The sequence below is a fragment of the Pinus tabuliformis genome, chromosome J, assembly GCF_031772625.1.
Source record: "Pinus tabuliformis cultivar Carrire ecotype Pingquan chromosome J, CPIR1, whole genome shotgun sequence".
Lineage (NCBI taxonomy): Eukaryota > Viridiplantae > Streptophyta > Pinopsida > Pinales > Pinaceae > Pinus > Pinus tabuliformis.
In genome coordinates this window covers 1,018,213,055-1,018,237,361 of record NC_142295.1, presented here as the reverse complement: position 1 = coordinate 1,018,237,361, position 24,307 = coordinate 1,018,213,055, and positions in this window count along the sequence as shown.

The window sequence follows — 24,307 nt, the reverse complement described above, 5'->3', positions numbered from 1 at the left end:
AAGGCCTTAAGGAGGAGAAGAAGGATGGAATTACTATACTGAGATTATCCCCTGATCAAGTCTAAAGAATCCTTGTGCTTCAAGCACTTCCCCAAGCTCAGGAAACCCTTATTTCCTTGAGTTTTGATGTTCTCTCATATGCTTGGAGATATCATGGTATTGGTTATGGAAGGAGGTTGTTGAAGACTGGGACTGGACGGACCTGGAGGATGGTTCCGCTTGGAGCCGGAAGAGGAAGACTCAAGTGAGCTCTTTCCATGTTTTTATTATAGTTTCCTACAATAAAAAGAAACGCTATCTTGCTCCTGATATCAACTTTTTTATGCATCTGATGTCATTTTTATGGTTTATATATGAATGACTATTTCAATGTATAACTAACCATCTACTTATATGATATAAAGTTGATTTCACTATAATGCTTTATCTATATGTTGCTATGTGTATTCGAATTGGTTGATTTGCAGGTTCAAAGATCATCAGGAGTTGCAAAGGGTTTGAACCCTGGCTGGAACTACCGAAACGAAGGACATCCGGGTATGTTCATCCTCGCATAGTTAGTTTGTTTAAGCATGTTGCCTGAGTGTTATGCTTGTTTCTTGTTGTAGATTACTCCTGCTCTGCTAGGGTTCTGACCCAAAGCCCTAGGGGACTTATTCCCTCAACAGAATTGGTGACTCCGTTGGGGATAACAATCTTGTTATTTCTAGTTTGGGATATTTAGTGCCAATCAGGGCTCAGTTCTTAGTTTTCTTGCTGTCACTGTACTGCCTGCTCCTGTAGGAACTCAGACTTCAAGTCTGATCTTTTTCATCAGGCCTCATTTTTTGTTTTTTCTTGTAAAACTTCATATACACACCTTTGTCTGTTTACAGAAGCATACACATGCTTGTTTCTGTGAACTAAAACCATGTATACGCAAGTTTCTTTTGGCAGAAGCACATGTACATGCAGCTGTGTGGAGACACAGTCGCGTATACAATTTTTTGCATGAATTTTTCAAATCTTTCTTTCTGGAGAGATTTGTTTCTTGGTCTGTGTGGTTTCTGAGTGGTTAGTTTCTGTTTTCAGAATTTAATTTTTCGATGAGCTTACTGTTACAAATTCTCTCTTAAATTTGAAAAGTCTTTGGCCTCAGTTTGATTTACAGTGAGCTTTATGATTTGTGTTTGAACACAAAAGGCTTCTTATAGAGGTTCCTGATCGTTTTGGTCTTCTGGAATAGAATATTGTTTACAATCTTTATGTCAAACTTCATTTTTATGGTTTGCTTGCTTTGCTTCCCATCAATTTTGTGGCCATTCACTTTTTCTTTCCTTTCAAAAGTTTCTTGTTGATGAATTTGAAAGTGTGTCTTTCCTAATTTCTTGATCAGTTTCTCAAAACTCTTTTTGCTGCTTTTGGATCGTTTAGTGCAAATTGAAACACCTATTTTGTTCAAGTTTTCGTTCGTGCTGAATTGATAACTTACAAAGTTTCCTTGTGATTTGTTTTTGGTCTTTGAGTCTTTGGTGGCATTTTGAGTTCTTTTGAAAAGTTGTTTTTATTGTTTTTTGAAAAAAAAAGTCCTTCAAAAACATTGTTTTTGCTTTCTTTGCTGAATTTGAGTTTGGTTTCTTTTGGTTTTTGAGAGTGATTTGGGATCTTTTTGATTAGTACTTCTTGTTTTGGGAAAGATTTTGTGTTCAAAATTCTTATTCTTTCAAACACTTAAATTGGCTTATAAACAAATTGCTTTCATTTCTTTTTAGAGTAATCTAGAATTTTGCATTATCATGTACACTTTGCATTAGGGTAGTTTTTCATTATTAAAGCATCAATAGTTTTTTAGTTTTTGTGAATGTGAAGTCTGCTACAAGAAAAGAAAAATAAAACAAAAATTGCTTTATAGAAGTTTCTTAGAACCCAAGTAGAAGTTGCTTTTCATCGAAGAAAAAACATGTGCATTACATATAAGTTAGTTTTTCATTAATTTCTTTTGTGTCATAAGAACACCATTAGTTTCACTTCCATATTGTCCCTTTGACTTAAAAAGAACAACCACTTAAAATCAAGCACTTAATAAAATAAACTAGAACTTTTTATATTGTCAATCAGATACACCAACAAGTTTTAGCTTATTTAGGGCCTTGGATTAGGCGAGAGGAGAGTAAACTCTCCAAGGCCATTCTAAATTGTAAAACATAGAAGTCTGAATAAAGAGTGAAATCCAATAACGTTAGGGAGACCAGAAAGCTCCATTATTGGGAGTTAAGCACGAGGGTTTGTGAAGATAAGGATGAGAGATACCCCCTCTCTTACTTGTTGGATCTTACCTCATGACTGTTCCTCCCGGCTTCTGATACGAGTTGGTACCTTTAGTTGCCTATCCTAGGGATCTACACAGGTGGCTACGGAGGGGAATCCCATGGCACCTAAGGTTGACGTTGCATCATGTTCAACGGTACTTCTGGAGGGCATCCTTGCGAAGCTTGGGGGCTTGCACCGGCAAAGGCTGTTGTCTGGAGGTTAGCGTAACTACCTATGATACCTTCACTAGTAGACTTGGGGCGTAATTACCCCAATCTATTTTCGGAAGGCCCTTATTATTCACTTTCTTGTATTTTGGTGTCTGGTCCTAATCACCTGGAGTGGAAATACTTGGAAGTTGTTTGACTACTGAATTCTTTAGGGACATTTTTTAATGTGTTTTATGTGCTCCTAATTGGCCTAGCTTTCAATTTTCTTGAGTCTTTAAGTAGATCTTATTAAAATAATTCAAATTGGCTGACCGATCACTTAGACGGTCCTGTAGACTTCATGGGCTTTCACCTACGAGTCCGGAGCCTTCTCCTAGAAGGCATAGGAGCGATTTTGCCAATGGTTTTCAACCAGTGGTAGCTGGCACATCGGAGATTGATCCTCCGCTTGGGGGCATCAGTGTACAAGGTAGAACTAGTACTACCACAGAGTTAGGGAGGAACACACCAGTTCTTTCTCGAGTACTCTTCTAGTCAGAAGATAATATTGAGGTAGAAGAGCTCTCAGAGTCAATTTCTGCTCTGAATTCTACTCTCCCTTCTGATCATCCGAACGTATTGTTATACATCGAAACTCTGACACATAGGCCTTCAAGCCTAGTTCCACACACAAACATCCCTTCGATGACCACTGCTGGAAGCATGGCATCCACCATGAGTGCTACGAGTATGCAGACTCCTATATCAGTACAAGGGGGAGGAACTATTTCCATCCCTTCTACATATTTATTTAAGTCTACTACCAGCACATCCTTGTTTTGGTCTACTTCCATTCCATCGAGGAGTGGATGTTCCCAAGCTAATGCATCCAGTTTTGGATTCTTCCCTTTTGGAATGCCCTCTCAAGGTATTCCTTCAGTTCCATTAAGTATACCATTAACCACCTCCACATCCATGATGAGTGGATCAACCTCTTTTCAGGGTTTCCCATTTGGAAGTGGTCATATACCACATTCCAATCTGACAATGGGGTCTATGCCTTTTCCTTTCACAGGTCAAGGTAGTAATCCCTTCCAAAGTTGGAAAAACCGTGCAGTTAGCGGGATAGGAACTGGGAGTCAATTTTTCGGCCAACAAGGGAATGTGCCGTATTCTCAGTGAATTCATTTCGAAGTTTTGCACCCTTAGCTATTGCTTGGAACCCCTACAAAGGGTTGTTAGCTTCTTATAATAATTTGTTAAGGGGGAAACTTTGCCAATTACGGAAGTTTTTCGACTGGATTTGGTCAAACTCCAAGTTTTGCTAGACCACAAGGGTCACCTTTTGGTTCAATAGGTTCTACCAGTTACTTCGGGCAACCTAGTGCCTTTCAAAATCCAGGTCATTCTTTTTCGACTTTTGGGAAACCCACCCAATCTAGGTGGAATCCCCAAGGTCCTCCGTGACTTTCATTTCTGGCCACGCTCAATCTACCATACTTGACTAAGTTAATGAATGATCCGATCAGATACAATTCAGCTTGGCCTTCGGTCCCAACCAAAATTCCATTGGATATCCCAAAATTCAAAGGGAAGAGTGGTGAAGACCAGGCCCACGTAACCACGTTCCATTTATGGTGTTCCTCTAACTCCCTAATCGATGATTCGATCAGGTTGAGATTATTTTAGCGCACCTTAACTGGGAATGTGGCTAAGTGGTATATAGAGTTTCCAGGGGGCACCTCTACGTCTTTCGCCGATTTGGCTAACATTTTATTAAACCATTTCCAGTTGCTTGTCCGTTACGAAGCCGAAACTGAACTTCTGGCCAATTTTCATCAGGACACAGCTACTCACATTTCTAATCATATTCAGGAATGGAGATGGAGAAAGAGGCTCATCAAAGCCAAAATTCCACCTGAAATCTATCTCGAGTGGTTTTTAAAATCGTTACAACCCGAGATCTCCAAGGATGTTTCTATGTCCGGGGTTTATTTAGAAGAGAAAGCTATCTTTCGTGCCCAACAGTTAGAACTGATATATTCTCAGTCTGGGACTCTTTAGAAAATCTTGCCTAATGCTCCTAGATCCATGGTTGATATAGCAAAATTGAAGCCAAGTCCGCATGCTGACGGTATTGTTGGATCGATTGATGTGAATGAATGCGGTGAATCTTTTAAGCCAATTATAGCAGTTGGCTCTACAAACTGCTTCTTCCAATCAGGCTGCACCGCCTACTCCTTCACCTTCCCAACCTTCTTCCGTAAATGTCATTTAAGCTTCTAACCCCAAAGGAAATCAAAATTCCGATGGTAAGAAGAAGGGACGAGGTAAAAAGAAGAATCAAGATGGGAAGGGTAATGCAAATAAACCTGGTGATGGTGTTGATGAGGGTATAAATGAGTCTAAGAAGAAAGTTAAATTTCCTTGCAAGTTGTGCAGTGGAGATCATCTGACTCATCTCTACCCGAAAATTCAAGAAGCTCAGCACTTGTTAGTGTAGCAAGGGTCTTCTAACTCCAAAACTGTCTTAACTAACCCTTTCCCCCAAGGGCAGCAGTTGCTTACTGGCACAAACTCTAACCCTGGTACCTCTGCAGGGGGCAACCAAGAGGGGGATAATTCCTCAAATGTTTTCATGATGAGTTCTAATGTAAATGTGACTACACGTTTACGGGATTATGGTGAAGCTAAAGCATCCAAGGATAAATCTGTTCCTGGAACTATGGACCCACTTCATATTGAGCGACCCTCTGTCGAGTCTATATCTCAAATACCAAAAGGTTCTGCCAAGCGCGCTACTATTAACCCTAATGCTAGGGCAGCCCAGAACTACTCCATTGTAGAAGATCTAGCTCAGAGTCCATGCGAAATGTCTGCTTTAGAGGTACTCCAGTCGTGTCTAGCTCAAAGAAGTGCTTTGCTTTCGGCAATCGGAGCAGTACATCCGAATAATTATTTAGCTCTCACTTTTGATATGCACAATGTCAAAAAGAGACTTCCTCATCATATGAATTTCCAAATAAAGTCTACTTACCGAAAAACCAATATTTTTTAGACAGTTATAGATGAGGGAGCTTCCACATGTGTCATGTCTATGTCATGTTGGAAGGCCATTGGATCACCTTCGGCTATTCCTTCACCTACTCTTTTGACAGCATTTGACGGACATTTTCATAGGCCACACGGGATTATCCCGACCTTTCCTATAGGTGTTGGAGGAAAGCTCGTTAACGTCGAAGTAGAAATCATTGATGCCAACCTAGAGTTACAATCTCCTCTTAGGACGGAATTGGATTTATGAAATGGATGCTATAGTTTCGAATCTGTTTCACGTCCTTTGTTTTCTTCATGAGGGGAGAATTGTTAAAGTTGATCAATTATATTATAATCCAGTTTTTCCTCATGTAACTTCGGATTCTACTATTCCATTGGTGGATAACCCTCGTCAACCTATCGAGAATCTAGGAGTCGAGATGTACTCTTCCTTAATGGGTGTATTTGATCTTCCCCCTCCTTCAGCTAGAATCAATACGATTTCATCCTCCAAGGAGCCTTTACGAAAAGAGTTTGTTCAAACTCATTATTTTTCAGATCCTGGAACCTTACCTTCATCTGTGACCACATCAGATGAGGGACAGGTGGGTGGAATAGCATCTTCTATGTCTGCAGCAAAACTTAGATATCAATTTATCGATAACTCTGTAGATGACCATCCGACTCCTTTTTCAAAGGAAGAGTTAGATGGTAATGTGGCTCTTGCTTGGACCCTCGACTCCACTTCTGCTTTGGATTGCTTAGATACGATTTTTCCATATGACGAAGCAATATTCAAAGCAATGACAGTTGTAGATCAACCATTGGAAGATTTACATCATTGTTCATATTTTTGTCCTCCTTTGCATGAAGTCGAATCTAGGTCCGCTAGTGTGCCTACTAGCAATGTTTGTACGGTTCCTTTGCTCCAACACAATTATCTACCAAAGGTAATATATTGATTGGCTCAATGACTGTACCTATAAACGTCTCTAGGAAAAAGCTAGTGGAGCCCCCTGATGGGCTCTACTTTAAGAGGCACTTTGCTTAGGTTACAATTGAGCAAATGGCTTCTTTGTATATTTTGTATTTTTGCACATATTCTATCGGGAGTTTTTTGTGATATCAACACTTTTTTGATCTGCTTTGGCAGGTTTTGATGGATGACTGGGTTTATTTCAGAATCGCTAATGGTGCTAGTCAGCACACTTGGAATCTTGCTTCCGCAACTTGGGTGATTTATTATCCATCTCGTCAATTGATGGTGTTAAGCGGAGTATGTATTGGTTGTGCATCAAATAATATTGCCGAATATACTGTTACCATTAATTTACTATCTGAAGCTATTTCTTATGGAATTGATTCGTTGGTAGTGTATCTTGACTCACAGCTGGTAGTCTCACAATTGAATAACATTTATTGGGTTCGGGATCCTTATTTATATCACCAATTTTTGAGAGTGAGGGTGTTTCAAAGATCATTTGTTTTTATTACTTATTTTCACATTCCACGATCTGATAATTCATTAGCGGATTCTGTCGCTAATCAAACATTAGATTGGCATATCATTCATTCATCAAGATAAAAACAAACATAAAAAATTTGGAATTGTATGTATATATCATAAAATCACCCGTGTGTACATAAAGTGTATCAAAAATAATATACAAAATCAGGGCTAAATGCCCATAATCATGTCCAGTATATCTAATGACCCGGCTCAGGATGAGCGACTAAGTAGGTGACTACTTCTTTGGCCACATGCCAAAAAAGGCGAACCCGATCGTGTGGTACTCCTACCACATGGCGTTTCATATCCTCAAGTAGATCTTCTATGGCCTCCATTGGTACTTGGTGAGTCAATCTCACAAAGTTTCGTTGGACTGTATACAGGACCTTCTCTATCTCTGCAGCCACCTCTTTGGCACCTCTTTCGCGACACCTGTGTCACAGAAATCTGTTTGGTCATACCGGACCAACATCTGGAAAATGATCATTATGTCAGTATTTTAATCCCATGAAAAATATCTTTAAGTTCATTTTCATATTTAAAAAACATAAAAAATCTTAAAAATTGATCAAACTTAAAAAATGGTTACCTATCTCTCCCCATGCGGCATTTGGTGGCAACACCAAGTCTGGATCTCCTCTGAAATCCACGGCGGCATAGGGATAGTCATCCACAGCGATGATTTGTTGTTCCCGCCAGGAGAAGAACTCATCATCGAAAGCAGTCCTCAGCACGTCTCTACCTCCAAGGCGTTTCATCAGGTCGGCCCACCTACCCATCCAAGGATCTCAGGGGCTACTGATAGAAATTGATACTCTGGGATGTAGCCCTTGAACCTTCTTGAAGAAGAAGGCACACAAAATGGTCCCGTATCCAAAGTTCTTGGTCTGTCCTTTCTGAATCGAGGACAACTGGCTCTTCATGCTGGTAAGAAGAGGTGTACACCAATCAAAAACTATAGTGAGACACTCGATGGCCAAGCTCATGGATAGTTGTGACGCTTGGTGCAATGAGGTTGATCCATTTATCCTGGCTATGGTGAATAGTAATATTGTCAGGGACAAACTCTCTACATGTTTTATTGGAATTTGGCTTCCAATTTTCTCAGGATGCCCTAGACATTATATATGCACGTAGTCTTCCACTAAAAGACTACCTCATGTTCAGCCAGTCGAATGTACAAGTTCTCCTCTCCAGGAGAGACCAGTGATAAAGTAAATATCTTCTACCTCTATCCTCAAAGGCATTTTATCAATCATAAAAGCATCATCTTCAATACTCCAGTGGTGGATTAACATTTCAAGCAAGCGGGTGTTGGCCTTCATATTTGGCATTTTGAAAAATTTCAATAAACCACATCCCCTCAATGCATCTAAGGCCTGCTGATCATTCATAACTTCATTATCAATGGTAGTATGCTCCCTCTCTCTCCAAGTGATTGTTATCATGAAAGAAAATTGATTTCCAACCATTAGTTTTTTGTGTTTAAATTTCAAACCGCAAATATGTGCATCCCTTTCATACATAGTCGCATCTAGGACCTGCATATACGTGGGTTTATAATATTCAACCCGTGTATATGCCGCGTTGAAATTTTTAACATAAATTCCTACAGTGAAATCTCAATTAAAAATTTTAAAAACAATCATAAAGTAATGCAAGCTAGAATTGGGGGTTACCTGATGATTTTTATCCAATTTGAACGGTCCAATTCTCTGGGGGGTCAAGTTAACTCTTTTTCTCCACAGCCTTTGTTCTCAACACAAATGGTACAAATGGTGAGTCAAAAAGTCATTTTATAAGCTTTGAAAATGTAAAATTTTTTCAAACCTTGATTTTTTTTCGTCTCATGAATCTTTTAAATTATGAGCTTGGATTGTTGAGAATAGGTTATTTTTCAGGACATTTTGGACGCTTTTTCAGAAGTTTCACATTGGTTCCATGATTGCTGACCCGTCATGGCAAGTATCGTTTACTCACTAGCATATAGGTTAGGGAAACCATTTTTCCGTTGCATTTTGCATACTAGCCTCCATTTGTCGATACACTTGCCATATGGTCGATCCCATTGTGTTATGGTTAGTAAGCCATGTTCACTCGCCGATTTTTAAATCATGACATGATGGTAGAGCCATCCTTTACATAGGCATCGTAGTTAGCACCTCACTGACATTGGTTTCCCATTCTGTTTCATTGAGTAGTCTCAGGAGCCCTCTCTAGTCTCGCCATGACTTGTGCGTTGAAGACTCATTCCTCTTTGTTTCTTCGCTTCGTTTTGGCCTTATACCCTAGAGGCTCCTTTGTGTTGAGTTTTACTACTGCATTGCATTTAGACCATTCGCACCTTTTGGCCTTGAGTCGGCTTCACTTGGACTCATGTTTAAGCCACTTGTTGACCATGTCTTCTGCAAAATCAAACTTGCAATCCCCTAGCTTCTGCAACTTGACACACCCTCAGACTTGTGGAAGGGACATCCCTTTGAGTGTCCTTGACGAGCTTCACCTCCCTGCATTGAGCATAGGAATGTTCCCATCCTAGGAACTAGATCATCTACTTCACTAACACTCGTCCTTTGCACTGTACGATAGCATTCTTTTATTCTTTTTCCAGCTTAAAGAAAAACACAAAAAAATTATATATTCCAAAAAGAGAGGGAACGGGACAACATTTTCATATATTGTTGGCAGCTAGAGTTAGTGATGTCACCCTTGAACAAAGCACTCAAAAGAAAGTCTCTCCTCCATTTTGGCGGGATTTAGTTTGACTTAGGTACGCCGTAACCTTGTTATTGAGTCAATTCTCCTCCGATTGGTTATCTCTTCCAATCATATGCAGAGTTCGTCCGTGCCTCCTGGATGATGAACTTATACAAAGTTATCATATGCTGCCACATGATCATCATTGAGTCGTGCTTTTGTTCAAGGGAAGTAAGCCTGAGTCAGCCTCTCTGCGGTGTCTCTTGACCTATTTTTCAGTCGGCCATCCTTGGTTGTCAGTGTCTTGTCTATCATCACATCAGTTATATTGGTCCTTTACTCGTGCTAGTTTGAGAAGGTCCCCATTGACTTCTTGCTGGCGAGTCTTGTCCTTATCGATGATGACATATTTCTCTGAGGAGAGACCTAGAGCCGCACCCTGGCCCTATTTTCATTATTGATAGGTCACCTTTTGCTCAGCATCGATCAGTATCATGGGTCTTTGACTGAGTGGTTTCCCTTGTGTTCGACATCAAATTTCATTATCACACATTGGGATTCATGCAGTGCCTTGGTTTCCATTTGACCCTATTGGTGGATTCCTCACCTCTGTGTCAGCTTTCATTATTGGTTGGTTCAAAGGGTTTCTATCGTGCACTAGCTAAATCTTGTGTACACTGAAAACATGCTTTGGTCAGGTTACTACATCTTTTTTCATCTGATTCCTTCCACATTATTGGCCTACGAGTTACATTCGCGCTAGATTGATGAAGGATGCCTTAGTGCCTTCCTTCTAGCGGATCTTTACCCATCGACTACGACTCATTGCTCTAGATCAAAGGTCTAGAGTCCATTTGGCGGTACCTTGGGGTTTGTAGTCATCAGTGGCAGATCCTTTGCTATTAACAGTGGGAAACCATCATTGTCTCCTGATTGATAGATTCTTCCAGGTGTTTGACTTCAACTCATCTATTCTCACTTGTTAGATTGTACTAGGTACTTTGAATCTCATTTTCATTATCAGTGAGTAGTCTCACGTTTGTTAACAGTATACATCAATGACCAGTAATCAAATGATTTCTCACATGAAAAAATTTAGATCATTTATTCCCATTGTGTATAAATGTACCATGGCGGTTGGTGAAGACCTCGGGTTGCATCAACATTCTTTGGTTCACTTGTCAGTTGCTCCTGTTGCTGCTAGTTGACACCATTCCACATTATATGTTGCAGTCCTTCACAACGACATCCTATATGCTGGCATTCGAGTTGCGATGTAGTATCATCTTATTCCATCATGTTCATTTGGTACTATTGGGATCAGTTTTTGACATCAGTGATCAACTTCATCTTTCAACTTCATTGATCATCTTCTTATATGTGATATTCAAACATGTACTTGTTCGATCATGATCAGATGATCTGTTATGTACTTTCAGTTCTTATACTTGTATACGTAGTGGATCCGCTTGTACTTGATATGTGGACATGCTTTACTTTCTCTGAGCATAGGTATCCCCGCCTCAGATAGTTGTTTCTTTCTGATCTTCTTTTGCTAGATTGGCAAGCTGAAATCTGGTGAAGTCCTTCTTAGTTTTTGATAGGTTTCCTTTCCATATAATTAATACATTTTGACCATCATGTACCCCTTTTGACCTCATATATTAGGGGGCATCTGTTATAGCTCCAAATATCACTCTTGGCATTTGTGATGCTTGGTTTATGGCCTAGGGCAACCCCTCCTTCCAGACTTGGTCCAAATATTTTAAAAACAATGTTTTACTCCCTGTACGCTACTTTGCCCTGTGTTAAAAGCATGTACACATGGGTCAGTCTATACCCAACCTGCGTATATGTGTTAAAACACTTAAAAAAAATAAATTTCCTTAACTATGGGTGGAGATCATGGGTTTTACATGTTGATTACCTATTAGTTCCTGTGGCCCAACTGTTTCCCAACTAAAAAACTAATTTGGGAGAAGTATAAAAAGATTTCAATGGGAAGGCCTTAAGGAGGAGAAGAAGGATGGAATTAGTATACTGAGATTATCCCTTGATCAAGTATGAATAATCCCTATGCTTCAATCACTTCTCCAAGTTCAGGATTGAGTATTGATGTTCTCTCATATGCTTGGAGATATCATGGTATTGGTTATGGAAGGAGGTTGTTGAAGACTGGGACTGTACGGACCTGGAGGACGGTTCCGCTTGGAGGCGGAAGAGGAAGACTCAGGTGAACTCTTTCCATGTTTTTATTATAATTTTTTGCAATTAAAAGAAACACTGTCTTGTTCCTGATATCAACTTTTTTTATGCATCTGATGTTATTGTTATGGTTTATATATGAATGACTATTTCAATGTATAACTAACCATCTACTTATATGATATTAATTTGATTTCACTATAATGCTTTATTTGTATGCTGCTATGTGTATTCGAATAGGTTGATTTGCAGGTTTGAAGATCATCAGGATTTGCAGAGGGTTTGAACCCTGGCTAGAACTACCCAAACGAAGGACATACGGGTATGTTCATCCTCACATAGTTAGTTTGTTTAAGCATTTTGCCTAAGTGTTATGCTTGTTTCTTGCTATAGATTACTCCTGCTTTTCTAGGGTTCTGACCCAAAGCCCTAGGGAACTTATTCCCTCAAAAAAACTCCTAAGAGAAGTGTTATATTTTACCTTAACAACCAAATCCATGTCTTCTCCCAACAAGCGTGATAGTAAACATGAACTCTAAAGAAACATAAATAGAGTATATATTCAAGCATCTCGGTAAGCTAGGATTTCAATTCGAAGATAAGGTAGAGAAAATTCTAGAATTATCTTTGTTCAAAAACTATCTTGAAATTTCAATGTGTATTCTCAACATTGATACAACCATTCGTTATCAATATAAGGAAAACCACATAGTTGGGACCTTAGAGAAAATCATTTTCCATTTGGAATGGTGGCTTCGATTGGAAATTATGGGACCAGTTTCCCTTGATATAAATTATGAAAATGGATGGAGTATATAGGTGTAAGTCTATGATGTAATTAAAACTGAAAAGAATATTTAAACTAAATACTTATAATGAGAAAGCTTGTCTATATATGTGATTTAAAAGGATCCCATAAGCAACCTAACAATATAGATATTTAAGCTATTATAAGGTTAAAGCAGAAAATGATAACTAATTTAATTAAATAGTTAATTAAATTAGTTGATGAATTTCTTACACATATAAGATTTCGTTGTTTATGCATATAATATATGATTTCAATCACACATATTAGTAGTGAAAAATGTACAATTTCTTGCAACACATATATGATAAATGTAATAAAATAACCATTTAACTCTTAAGAAAAGTAATAACAGAAAGATAATAGTACCTGATATATCGTAACTCTGTTAATGATAAAATAGTAGTAGTTCAGCTTTCTATTAAGATAACTTACGTCACAATAGTGCAAACAAAAGCTTTCTTTCCAAAATTTAGAACTCCTTCTCATAACAAATGAAGGGGATTTATAGTTTCAAAATGAAATACAAATATAGAAAAATAGAGTAAAAGCATGGAGTGGTTTTAACAAACAATGCTTAAAATAAAACAACCGGTAATTTTAGAATTTGTTGTAACAACTTGACTAATTTTGTGAAGAGGACTTCCCTCCCATACATTGTTGCAGTTCATAAATATCTGTCATGGACTTCAATTTAGGTGAAGACTTTGGTTGAATCTACATTTGACTGCTAAATATGGCATCCCCTAATGCTAGCAGCATGTGAGTGGTTGTGTTGGATAGGTTGCCCTGGGGTTGCCCTGGGCCATGAGTGTAGCATCACAAATCCTAAGAGTGGGATTTGGAGCTATAACAGATGCCCCCTAATATATGAGGTCAAAAGGGGTACATGATGGCCGAAATGCATTAGGCAAGTACATGGAAAGGAATTCTATCAAAAATTGAGAAGGACTTCATCGGAGTTTAGCCTGCCAAACCACAAAAGGAGATCAGAAAGAAACACTGTCTGAGGCGGGCATGCCCATGATCAGAAAGAGTAAAGCATGTCTGCATATCAAGTACAAGTGGATCCACTAAGTATACAAGTATAAAGTACTGGAAAAACATAATGGATCATCTGAACATGATCAAACAAGTACATGTCTGAATATCACATATGAGAATGTCAATGATGCTGAAGGATGAACCGGATCACTGATATCAAAGACTGATCACAAAAGGTACCAACTGAACATGATGGAATAGGATGGTACTACACTGCAAACGCAGGTGCCAGCATATAGAACGTTGCCATGACTGACTGCAACATATAAGGTGGAATGGTATCAACTAGCAGCAACAGGAGCAACTGTCAAGTGAACCAATGAATGCTGATACAACCTAAGGTCTTCACCGACTGACGTGGTACATTTATACACCATGGGAATAAATGATCTGAAGTCGACCATGTGAGAAATCGTTTGATTACCGGTCATTGATGTATACCATTAACAAACACGAGACTACTCACTGATAATGATAATGAGCATCAAGGTACCCAGTACAATCTAACAAGTGTGAATAGATGAGCTGAAGCCGAACACCTATAAGAATCTATCGATCAGGAGACAATGATGGTTTCCCACTGTTGTTAGCGAAGGATCTGCCACTAATAACTGCAAACCCCAAGGTACTGCCAAATGGACTCTAGATCTTTGCCCTAGAGCAATGAGTCGGAGTTGATAGGGAAAGATCTGCTAGAAGGAAGGCATTAACGTATCCTTCATCAATCTAGCTCGAGTGTAACCCGTAGGCCAATAATGTGGAAGGAATCAGATGAAAAAGATGTAGTAACCCGACCGAAGTGCGTTTCTGGCGTACACAAGATGTGGCTAGCGCACGACAGAAACCCTTTGAACCAACCAATAATGGAAGCTAACACATAGGTGAGGTATCCACCAATAGGGTCAAATGGAAACCAAGGTACTGCATGAATCCCAATGTGTGATAATATAAGCTGATGTCGAACACAAGGGAAACCACTCTGTCAAAGACCCATGATACTAATCGATGTTGAGCACAAGGTGACCTATCAATAATGAAAATAGGGCCAGGGTGCAGCTCTAGGCCTGTCCTTAGAGCAAGATGTCGTCATCGATAAGGACAAGACCTACTAGCAAGAAGTCAATGGAGACCTTCTCAAACCGGCACGAGTAAAGGACCAATATAACTGATGTGATGATAGACATGATACTGACAACCAGGGATGGCCGACTGAAAAATGAGTCAAGAGACACTGCAGAGAGGTCGACTCAGGCTAACTTCCCTTGAACAAAAGCACGACTCAATGTGACTATGTGGCAGCATATGATGACTCTGTATAAGTTTGTCATGCAGGAGGCACGAACAAACCCTCCATATGATTGGAAGAGATAACCAATCAGGGGAGAACTGACTCAATAACAAGGTTAAGGCGTACCTAAGTCAAAGTAAATCCTGCCCAAACGGAGGAGACTTTGTTTTGAGTGCTTTGTTCAAGGGCGACATGACTGACTCTAGCTGCCAACAATAAATGGAAATATTGTCTCGTTCCTACTCTTTTTGGAATATATAATTTTTTTGTCTTTTTCTTTTAAGCTGGAAAAAGAATAAAAGAATGCTATGGTATAGTGGAAGGAAGGAGTGTCGGTGAAACAGATGATCTAGTTCCTGGGATTGGAATGTTCCTATGCTCAATGCAGGGAGGTGAAAACTGGTCAGTGACACTCAAAGGTGTGTTCCTTCCATGGGTCAAGGTGCGTCAAGTTGCAGAAGTTAAAGGTATGCAAGTTTGATTTTGCAGTCGGCATGGTCAAAAGTTGGCTTAAACACGAGTCCAAGTGAAGCCGGCTCAAGGCCAAAAGGTGCAAATGGTCAAAATGCAATGCAGTGGTACAACTCAACACAAAGGAGCCTCTAGGGTATAAGGCCATAACGAAACGAAGAAGCAAAGAGGAATGAGGCTTCATCGCATAAGTCATGGCAGGACTAAAGAGGACTCCCGAGCCTACTCAAATCGGAGTAGCATGGGAAACAAATGTCAGTGAGGTGCTAACTACGATGCCCATGTAAAGGATGGCTTCTACCATCGTGTCATGATTTCAAAAATCGGTGAGTGAAGATGGCTTACGAACCATAACACGATGGGATCGACCCTATGGCAGATGTATCGACAAATGGAGGCTAGTATGCATAATGTAATGGAAAAATGGCTTCCCTAACCTATATGCCAGTGAGAAAATGATACCTGCCATGACGGGTCAACAGTCATGGAACCGTCTCGAAACTGTCGAAAAATGTCCAAAATTTCCTGAAAATCAAACAATTCTCGACATTCCAAGCTCCCAAGTTAAAAGTTACATGAGGCCAAACAAAATAAAATTTTGAAAATTTTTTGCATTTTCAAAACCTATAAAAGAGTTTTTGGACTCACCATTTTCACCATTTGAGTTTGAGAGCAGAGAAGTGGAGCAAAAGAAGCAAGTTTTCCATATGCCAAATTCAACCATTCAGATTCTTCCAAAATCCCCAAGTAACTCTTATACTTATCTTGCAATCCATTGTGACTAGTTTTAGAATTTTTAATTTATGTTTTACCGTTGAATTTTTTGCCTAAAATTTCACCGCGGCATATACGCGGGTTGGTAATATGAAACCCGCATACATGCGAGCCCTATACGCGACTGTGTGTAAAGGGACCCGCGTATACATCGCGAACATTTTAAACAAAAAAAACTAACGGTTGAAAATCATTTTTTCTTCAGGATGCCAGTCACTTTGCGAGAAAGAGAGCATACCACAGTGGATGATGAGGTCATGAACAATCCTGATGCTTTGGATGCCCTACGGGGATGTGGTTTTCTTAAATTCTTCAAACTGCCGAATATGAAAGAAAACACACGTCTGCTTGAGATGCTCATTGATTACTGGAATATCGAGGAGGATGCCTTTATGATTTACCAGATGCCACTCAGGATAGAAGTGGAAGATATCTATTTCATCACAGGCCTTTCCCGAAGGGGAGAGGTAGTACATTCCCAGGGCAGGACACGGAGCAGTCTCTCAATCGAGGACGATGTACAAATATATTGCCCGGGACATCCAAAGAAGGTTGGAAGTCAAATTTCCATCACACATGTGGCGAGTCTATCTCTAAGGATAATCCTGTTCACCATAGCTCGAGTGAACGGATCAGCTTCTCTGCACCAGGCATCACGGCTAACCATGAGCTTGGTGGTGGACTGTCTCACCACTATATTCGACTAGTGTACTCCTCTTCTAGCCAACCTAAAAATCTAGCTCACTTCCATCAAGAGAGTTAAGACCAAAAACTTTAGATATGGGACTATTATGTGTTCTTTCTTTTTCTGAGAGGGTCCCTGCACTCCACCCTAGGATAGCAGTTTCCATCAGCACCCCACGAGATCCACACATGGGTAGGTGGGCTGACCTGATGAAACGTCTAGGGGGTGGGGACATCCCACGGACTGCATTTGTCGATGACTTATTTTCCTGGTGGGATCAGCAGATCATCACCATAGATGACTACCCTTATGCTGGGTTGGATTTCCGAGGAGATCCCGATCTAGCGTTACCACCGACCGCAACATGGGGCAACATTGGTAAGTATTTTTAATTTTATGATTTTTTTTGGATTTTTCAAATATAATAATGAATTTTTAAAAATGTTTTTGATGGGATTCAAATGACTAATATGATGATCATGTTCCAGATATTGGGCCGGTATGACCAGATGGGTTCCCGCGGCATGGACGGCGCGGCCGAGGAGCCGAAGAGGCAGCTGCTGATACAGAACGACTTCTACATACAGTTCAATGACACTTGGTGAGACTAACTCACCGAGTACCGATGGCTGCCATAGAGGACCTTCCTGAGGATATGCAGCATCATGTGGTTGGCATGCCACGTGACTGGGTTCGCACTTTTAGGCGTGTAGCCAATGCGATAGCTACCTACTTAGCCACTCATCCTAAGCCAGGGCATTAGATATACCAGACATGATTATGGGCATTTGAGTCCCAATTTTGTATATTTTTTGGATAGACTTATGTACACTCGAGATGTTTTATGATATATATATATATATATATATATATATATATATATATATATATATATATATATATATATATATATATATATAGATACAGTTCGACTTTTTGATGCTTGATTTCATTGTGATGAATGATTGATGTGCAAGTAATTAATATAAGTAAATGATCTTTGCAACAACCTCACCCTTAAATACTGGTGATATAAACATGGATCCCTTACCCGATAAATGTTGTTTAATTGTGACACTATCAATTGTGAATCAAGATAAACTACTAACAAGTCGATTCCAAAAGAAATTTCCTCGGATAGTAAATTAATGATGGTAGTATACTCAGCCATATTATTTGAAGCAGGACCAATGCATACACCCCTTGATACCATCAATTGACCAGTTGGATAGTAGAGTACCCAAGCTGCGGAAGTGAGATTCCTAGTGTGCCGACTAGCACCATCGGCGAACCCAAAATAGACCAAGTCATCTATCAACACCTGCCATAGCAAACCAAAAAGTTTTGATATCCAAAACTCTCAATGAGATGTGTACAAATATACATAATGTACAAAGAAGCCATTGCCTAAATCCTACTTAAGCAAAGTACTTCTTTAGGTAGAGCCCATTTCGAGGCTCCACTAACTTGTTTCCCTCAAAATTGATTAACTCGTACAACCCTTTTTCTAAAACTCGTTTAATAATGAAGGGACCGTACCACATAGGCTTAAACTTGCCTGCCCCCAAGGTGTCCTTATCTTGGTCATAGACCAAGACAAGGTCACCTTCAGAAAAGACTCGAGGGCGGAAAACTTTATCATACTATGTTTTAACCCTTTTCTTATGAGCCTCATTCATCGTGGCGGCATCTTGACACTGCTCATCGAGATGTTCCAAATGAAGGAGGCACTCTTCGAGACTCAAAGTCTCTGGAAGGAGCTCAACAACTAACTTAAGAGATGGAATTTCACATTCAATAGGGAAGATAGATTCCATCCCATAAACTAACTGAAAAGGTATAAAACCAATAGTAGTCTTCACGGAAGTCCGGTATGCCCAAAGAGCCAGATACAACATAAGATGCCAATTGGACTGATTTTTGTTGATTGTCCATTGTAGGATCGTCTTAAGAGTTTTGTTGACTGCCTTGACCTGTCCATTGGCCTAAGGATAATAAGGAGACAAATGCTCCTACCGGAAACCCAATTTGAGAGCCAATTCAACCATCAGTTGATTCTAGAAATGACTGCCATGATCAGTGACATTCTCTCTCGGGATAACGAACCTTGAGATAATCTGATTAAAAAGGAACAATGTTGTCGTGTCACTATCGTTTTTATAAGTGGGCATGGCCTTGACCCACTTCGTAAAGTAGTCTACATCCACGATAATGTACCTGTGATTCGCCGCTGAAGGCAGATTACAAGTTGTAAAATCAATACCCCACTTAGTAAAGGGACCGACAGTGACAATGGGAAAAAGAGGAGCTAGATGTGCGCGAATCTTTCGAGTATAGATTTGATAAGGGTGACAACGTTTGACTACTTCAACAAAATCTTTAAAGAGCAAAGGCCAAAAATAGTCGGCACGCAAGATGCACTGGGCTGTAGCAAGCCTTGATAGATGACCACCACAAGGTCCACTATGGCAGTCATTTAGCACTAACTCTGCTTCCTATAAGGTTAAACAACGCTAAAGGATTGAATCAACCCCTCGACGATATAATGTATCACCAATGATAACATAATTTTTAGCCAGGTGACGTAATTTTCAACGTTCATCCTTGGAGAAAGTAGAGGGAAACTTCAAATTCTGGAGATAGACAATGATATCTCCATACCAAGGGTCGAGTGAAGAGATGAGGAATAAATGTTCGTCAGGAAAAATTTCCTCATAAATAGTATCCTCTCCACAAGGCAGCTCGGAAATTAGCTTGGCAAAAACCATAGATTTCTTAGACTTGGCGGAAAAGAACTTGAGATCAAATTCTTGTAAAATGACTATCCATCGATTATATTTTCCCCCAATCACTCACCTACTGAGGACAAACTAAAATGGATTGACCGCTGCTAAGACAAAAGTTTTGTGTAGCAATATATAATGGCGGAGCTACTGGACAGCATGGACAACTGCCAAGGCCAACTTCTCAACTAGAGAATAGCGAAGTTCAGGACCTATCAAGCTTCAGATCAAATAATAAATCACATGCTCTATGAGAGCATCATCTTCTTGAACGAGAACCATACCAATGGTTGATTTTGCTACAACGAGCTATAAAAGGAAGTCCCTACCATAATCGGGTGGACTCAAAAGCGGGGCAAAGACTAATGCCTTTATCAAAGCATCGAACGACTGCTATACAAAGTCATCCCATACAAATGGAACTCCTTTGCGTAGAAAACGCATAAACCCTTTAGTGATCTCGGCATAGTTCGCTATAAAACGTCTTAGGAAATTAGCCTTCCCTTGAAGACTTTGAAGTTGTCAAATTGAGGACGGGGGAGGCAGCTAAACTATTGCCTCAACCTTGAAGGGATCGACCCGAATCCCTTCATTTGACATAATGAACCCTAATAACCGACTAGACGTAACCGCGAAAACGCACTTATTGGGATTCAACCGGATTTTATAAAAATGACATCGCTCAAAAACCAGTCGAAGATGACTAGGGTGATCAGTTCTCTTTCGAGAGCGAGCAGCGAGATCATCCAAGTACACTTTGATGATATGTTTAATGTCATGGAAAGCATATGACATGGCCTGCTGAAAAGTGGCTCCAACATTTTTAAGACCAAAAGGCATCTTTCTGTATGCAAAGGTACCCCAGGGACATATAAAGGCTATCTTATGTTGATCTTCAGGATGGATAGAAATTTGATTATAACCGGAAAAACCATCCATGAAGGAAAAAATCTCATTACCCACACACTCGTCAATAATCTAATCAATGAATGGCGTGGGGTAATTATCTTTCAGACAAGCCTTGTTTATGTCCCTAAAATCGATGCATACTAGGATTTTTCCTTGCTTTTTATCCACAAGGACTGGATTAGAAACCCAATCTGTAAGAGGAACAGGGTATATAAAACCCACCTTGAGCAGCTTCTCTACTTTAGCTTTAATAGTTGCTACTTTCCTAGGATTAACCAGTCGAAGCCTTTGAAAAACCGGTTTGGCATTTTCATACGTCTTGATCTCATGTTGAACTATGGATGGATCAATGCCAGGCATTTCTTCATAAGACCGAGTGAATACATCTTGAAATTCCTTGAAAAGGTCGGTGTAAAATTGAATTTCTTTAGGGGAACATTCGATTCCGATGAAGATATTCTCGATTACATTAGGGTACCTAGAGATGTTTATAGATATCATTTTAGAAATCACTGACATATTAACTTCGGCACGAAAGTGTGCTGGAGAAAAAGGATTTGATATCGTACAAACATCACTAGCAAAGAGCTCGGAGAACCTAGACTCTACTTCCTGCAATGGAGGAAGAAAATATGAACGATGGTGTAAGTCTTCCCAAGGACGATCTACACCCATCATTACTTCGAGGATTGCTTCTTCAGACGGTAAAACCATATCTAAGCAGTCCAGGGCAGAGGTAGAATCAAGGGTCCAGGCCAGGGCCACATCACCATCTAGCTCCTCCTCAGAAAAAGGAGTAGAGTGGTCGTCTGCAGAGTCAACGATAGACTGGTATCTCAGCTCAGCTGTAGACATAGGGAATGCCATTCCATTTACTTGTCCTTTATCTAATGTGGTTCTAGGTGAAGGCAAGGTCCAAGGGTCTGAAAAAGAATGAGTTCAGAAGAACTCTTCTTGAGGAGACTCCTTAGATGATGAAACGACATTGATTCTAGTGACAGGAGAGGGAAAACCAAAGGTACCCATCAATGAAGAATACATCCCAACTCCTAAATTCTTAGTAGGAGGATGAGGGTTATCCACTAAAGGAACAGTAGAGTTAGAAGTTGCTTGAGGATCGACCGGACAATAATCCAATTGATCAACCTTAACAATTTTCCCGTCATGAGGAAAGAAGATGACATGAAACAGAGTCGAAACAACGGCATCCATTTCGTATACCCAGTTACTTCCTAAGAGGAGATTGTAATCTAGGTTAGCATCAATGACTTCTACTTCAATATTGATGAACTTCCCCCCAACACATATAGGAAAGGCCGGGATAATCCCATGTGGCTTATGAGAGTGTCCATCAAATGAAGTTAGGACGGTAGGTGAAGGAACAACCGAAGGTGATCCAATAACCTTCCAACATGACATCGACATAACGCACGTGGAAGCTCCTTCATCACTAATGGTACGAAAAATGTTAATTTTCCGGTATGTAGACTTTATTTGGAAAGCCATATGATGAGGGAGTCGCTTTTTGACATTTAACATGTCGAAAGTGAGCACTAAAGAGTTAGTTGGATCAACTGCCCCAATTGCAGAAAGTAAAGCACTTCGTTGAGCCAGACACGACTAGAGAACCTCTAAAGCGGACATGGTGCACGGACTCTGAGCCAGATCCTCAACAATGGAGTAGTTCTGAGTGGCCCTAGCATTAAGATTAATAGTCGCGCGTTTAGCGGAACCTTTCAATATCCGTGGTATAGTGTTGACAGGGGGTCGCTCAATATGAAGGTCAGTATTTCCAGGAGCAGTCTTGTCCTTGGAAGTTTTGGCTTCACCGTAATCACGTGACTGAGTGGCAACATGGACATTGGAACTTGTCATGAAAACATTTGATGACTTTTCCCCTTCCTTCTTGCCCCCTGCGAAGGTTCCAGGATTTGAACTCATGCCAGCAAGAAGTTGTTGCCCTTGGGGAAAAGGGTTGGTTAACACAGCCTGAGAACTAGAAGTCCCTTGCTGCCCTAACAAGCGTTGAGCGTCTTCAATCTTGGGGCAGAGGTGAGTTAAATGGTGTCCACTGCATAACTTTCATGGAAACTTGACTTTCTTTTTAGACTCATTTCTACCACCACCAGCATTATTGCCAGGATTAATTGCATCAGTCTTCCCATCTTGACTCTTTTTCTTACCTTTTCCTTTCTTCTTCCCATTGGAATTTTGATTTCCTTTGGGGTTGGATTGGACAGAATTAATAGAAGAGGGTTGGGAAGCTGGAGGGTTAGACGATGTGACTTGGTTGTTAGGAGCAGTTTGCAAAGACAACTACTGCAATTGGCTCAACAAGTTCACCGCATTTGTGTCTACCGATCCAACGATACCATCCACATGGGGACCTAGCTTTGACTTGGCTATATCAACCTTAGACCCAGGAGCATCTGGCAAATATTTTTGTAGGATCCCAGACTGAGAGTAGATCAATTCTAATTGTTGGGCCCTAAAAATGGCTTGCTCCTCAGAATAGACTCTGGACATGGAGACATCCTTAGAGATCTCAGGTTGTAAAGATTTCAAAAACCATTCAAGACAGTACTCTAGAGGAATTTCAGCTTTAATGAGCCTCTTTCTCCGTCTCCATTCCTGAATATGATCAGAAATGTGAGTTGTCGTGTCCTGACGAAAATTGGCCAGAAGTTCAGTTCCGGCATCATAATGGACAGGCAACTGGAAATGATTTAAGAAAACATTAGCTAAGTCAGAAAAGGATGTAAAGCTGCCCCCCAGCAACTCTATATACCATTTGGCTGCATTACCAATCAAGGTGCATTGAAAAAGTCTCAACCTAACTGAGTCATCGATAAGGGAGTTAGATGAGCACCACAAATGGAATGTGGTTACATGGTCACTTGGGTCTTCACCGCTCTTCCCTTTGAATTTTGGAATGTCCGAAGGGAGTTTGGTTGGGACCGGAGGCCATGCTGGACTGTATTTGATTGGATCGTTTGTTAATTTAGTGAGATCTGGCAAGTTCAAAGTTGCCAGAAACGGAAGCCTAGGAGGACCTTGGGGATTCCACCCAGACTGGGCAGAGCTCCCAAAGTTCTGAAAAGATTGGCCTGGATTTTGGAAGGCACTAGGCTGCCCGAAGTATCCAGTAGAACCAGCTGAACCAAAAGGCAAGCCTTGTGATCCAGCAAAATTTGGAGTTTGACCAAGTCCAGCCACAAAACCTCCATAACCGGCGAAGCTTCCTCCTAAAGGATTATAAGGAGTTGACATCCCCTGATAAGGATTCCAAGAAGAAGCTAAAGGAGGAATACTTTGAAACAAATTAACTGTGGAGTACGACCTATTCCCTTGTTGGCCAAGAAACGGATTCCCAGTTCCCATGCCACTAACCGCAGGGTTAGTCCAACCTTGAAAAGGATTGCTGCTTTGTCTTGTAGAAGAAAAAGGCATAGATCCTACTGTCGGGTTGGAATGTGGTATATGAACACTTCCAAAAGGAAAACCCTAGAATGAAGCCGATCCACCCATCATGGATGTGGCGGCACTAAACGTAACTGATGGAATACCCTGAGAATGGGTGCCAAATCGGAAGAATCTAGAACTAAAAGCATTTGTTTGGGAATTTCCACTCATGGAAGGAATGGAGGTAGACCCAACTA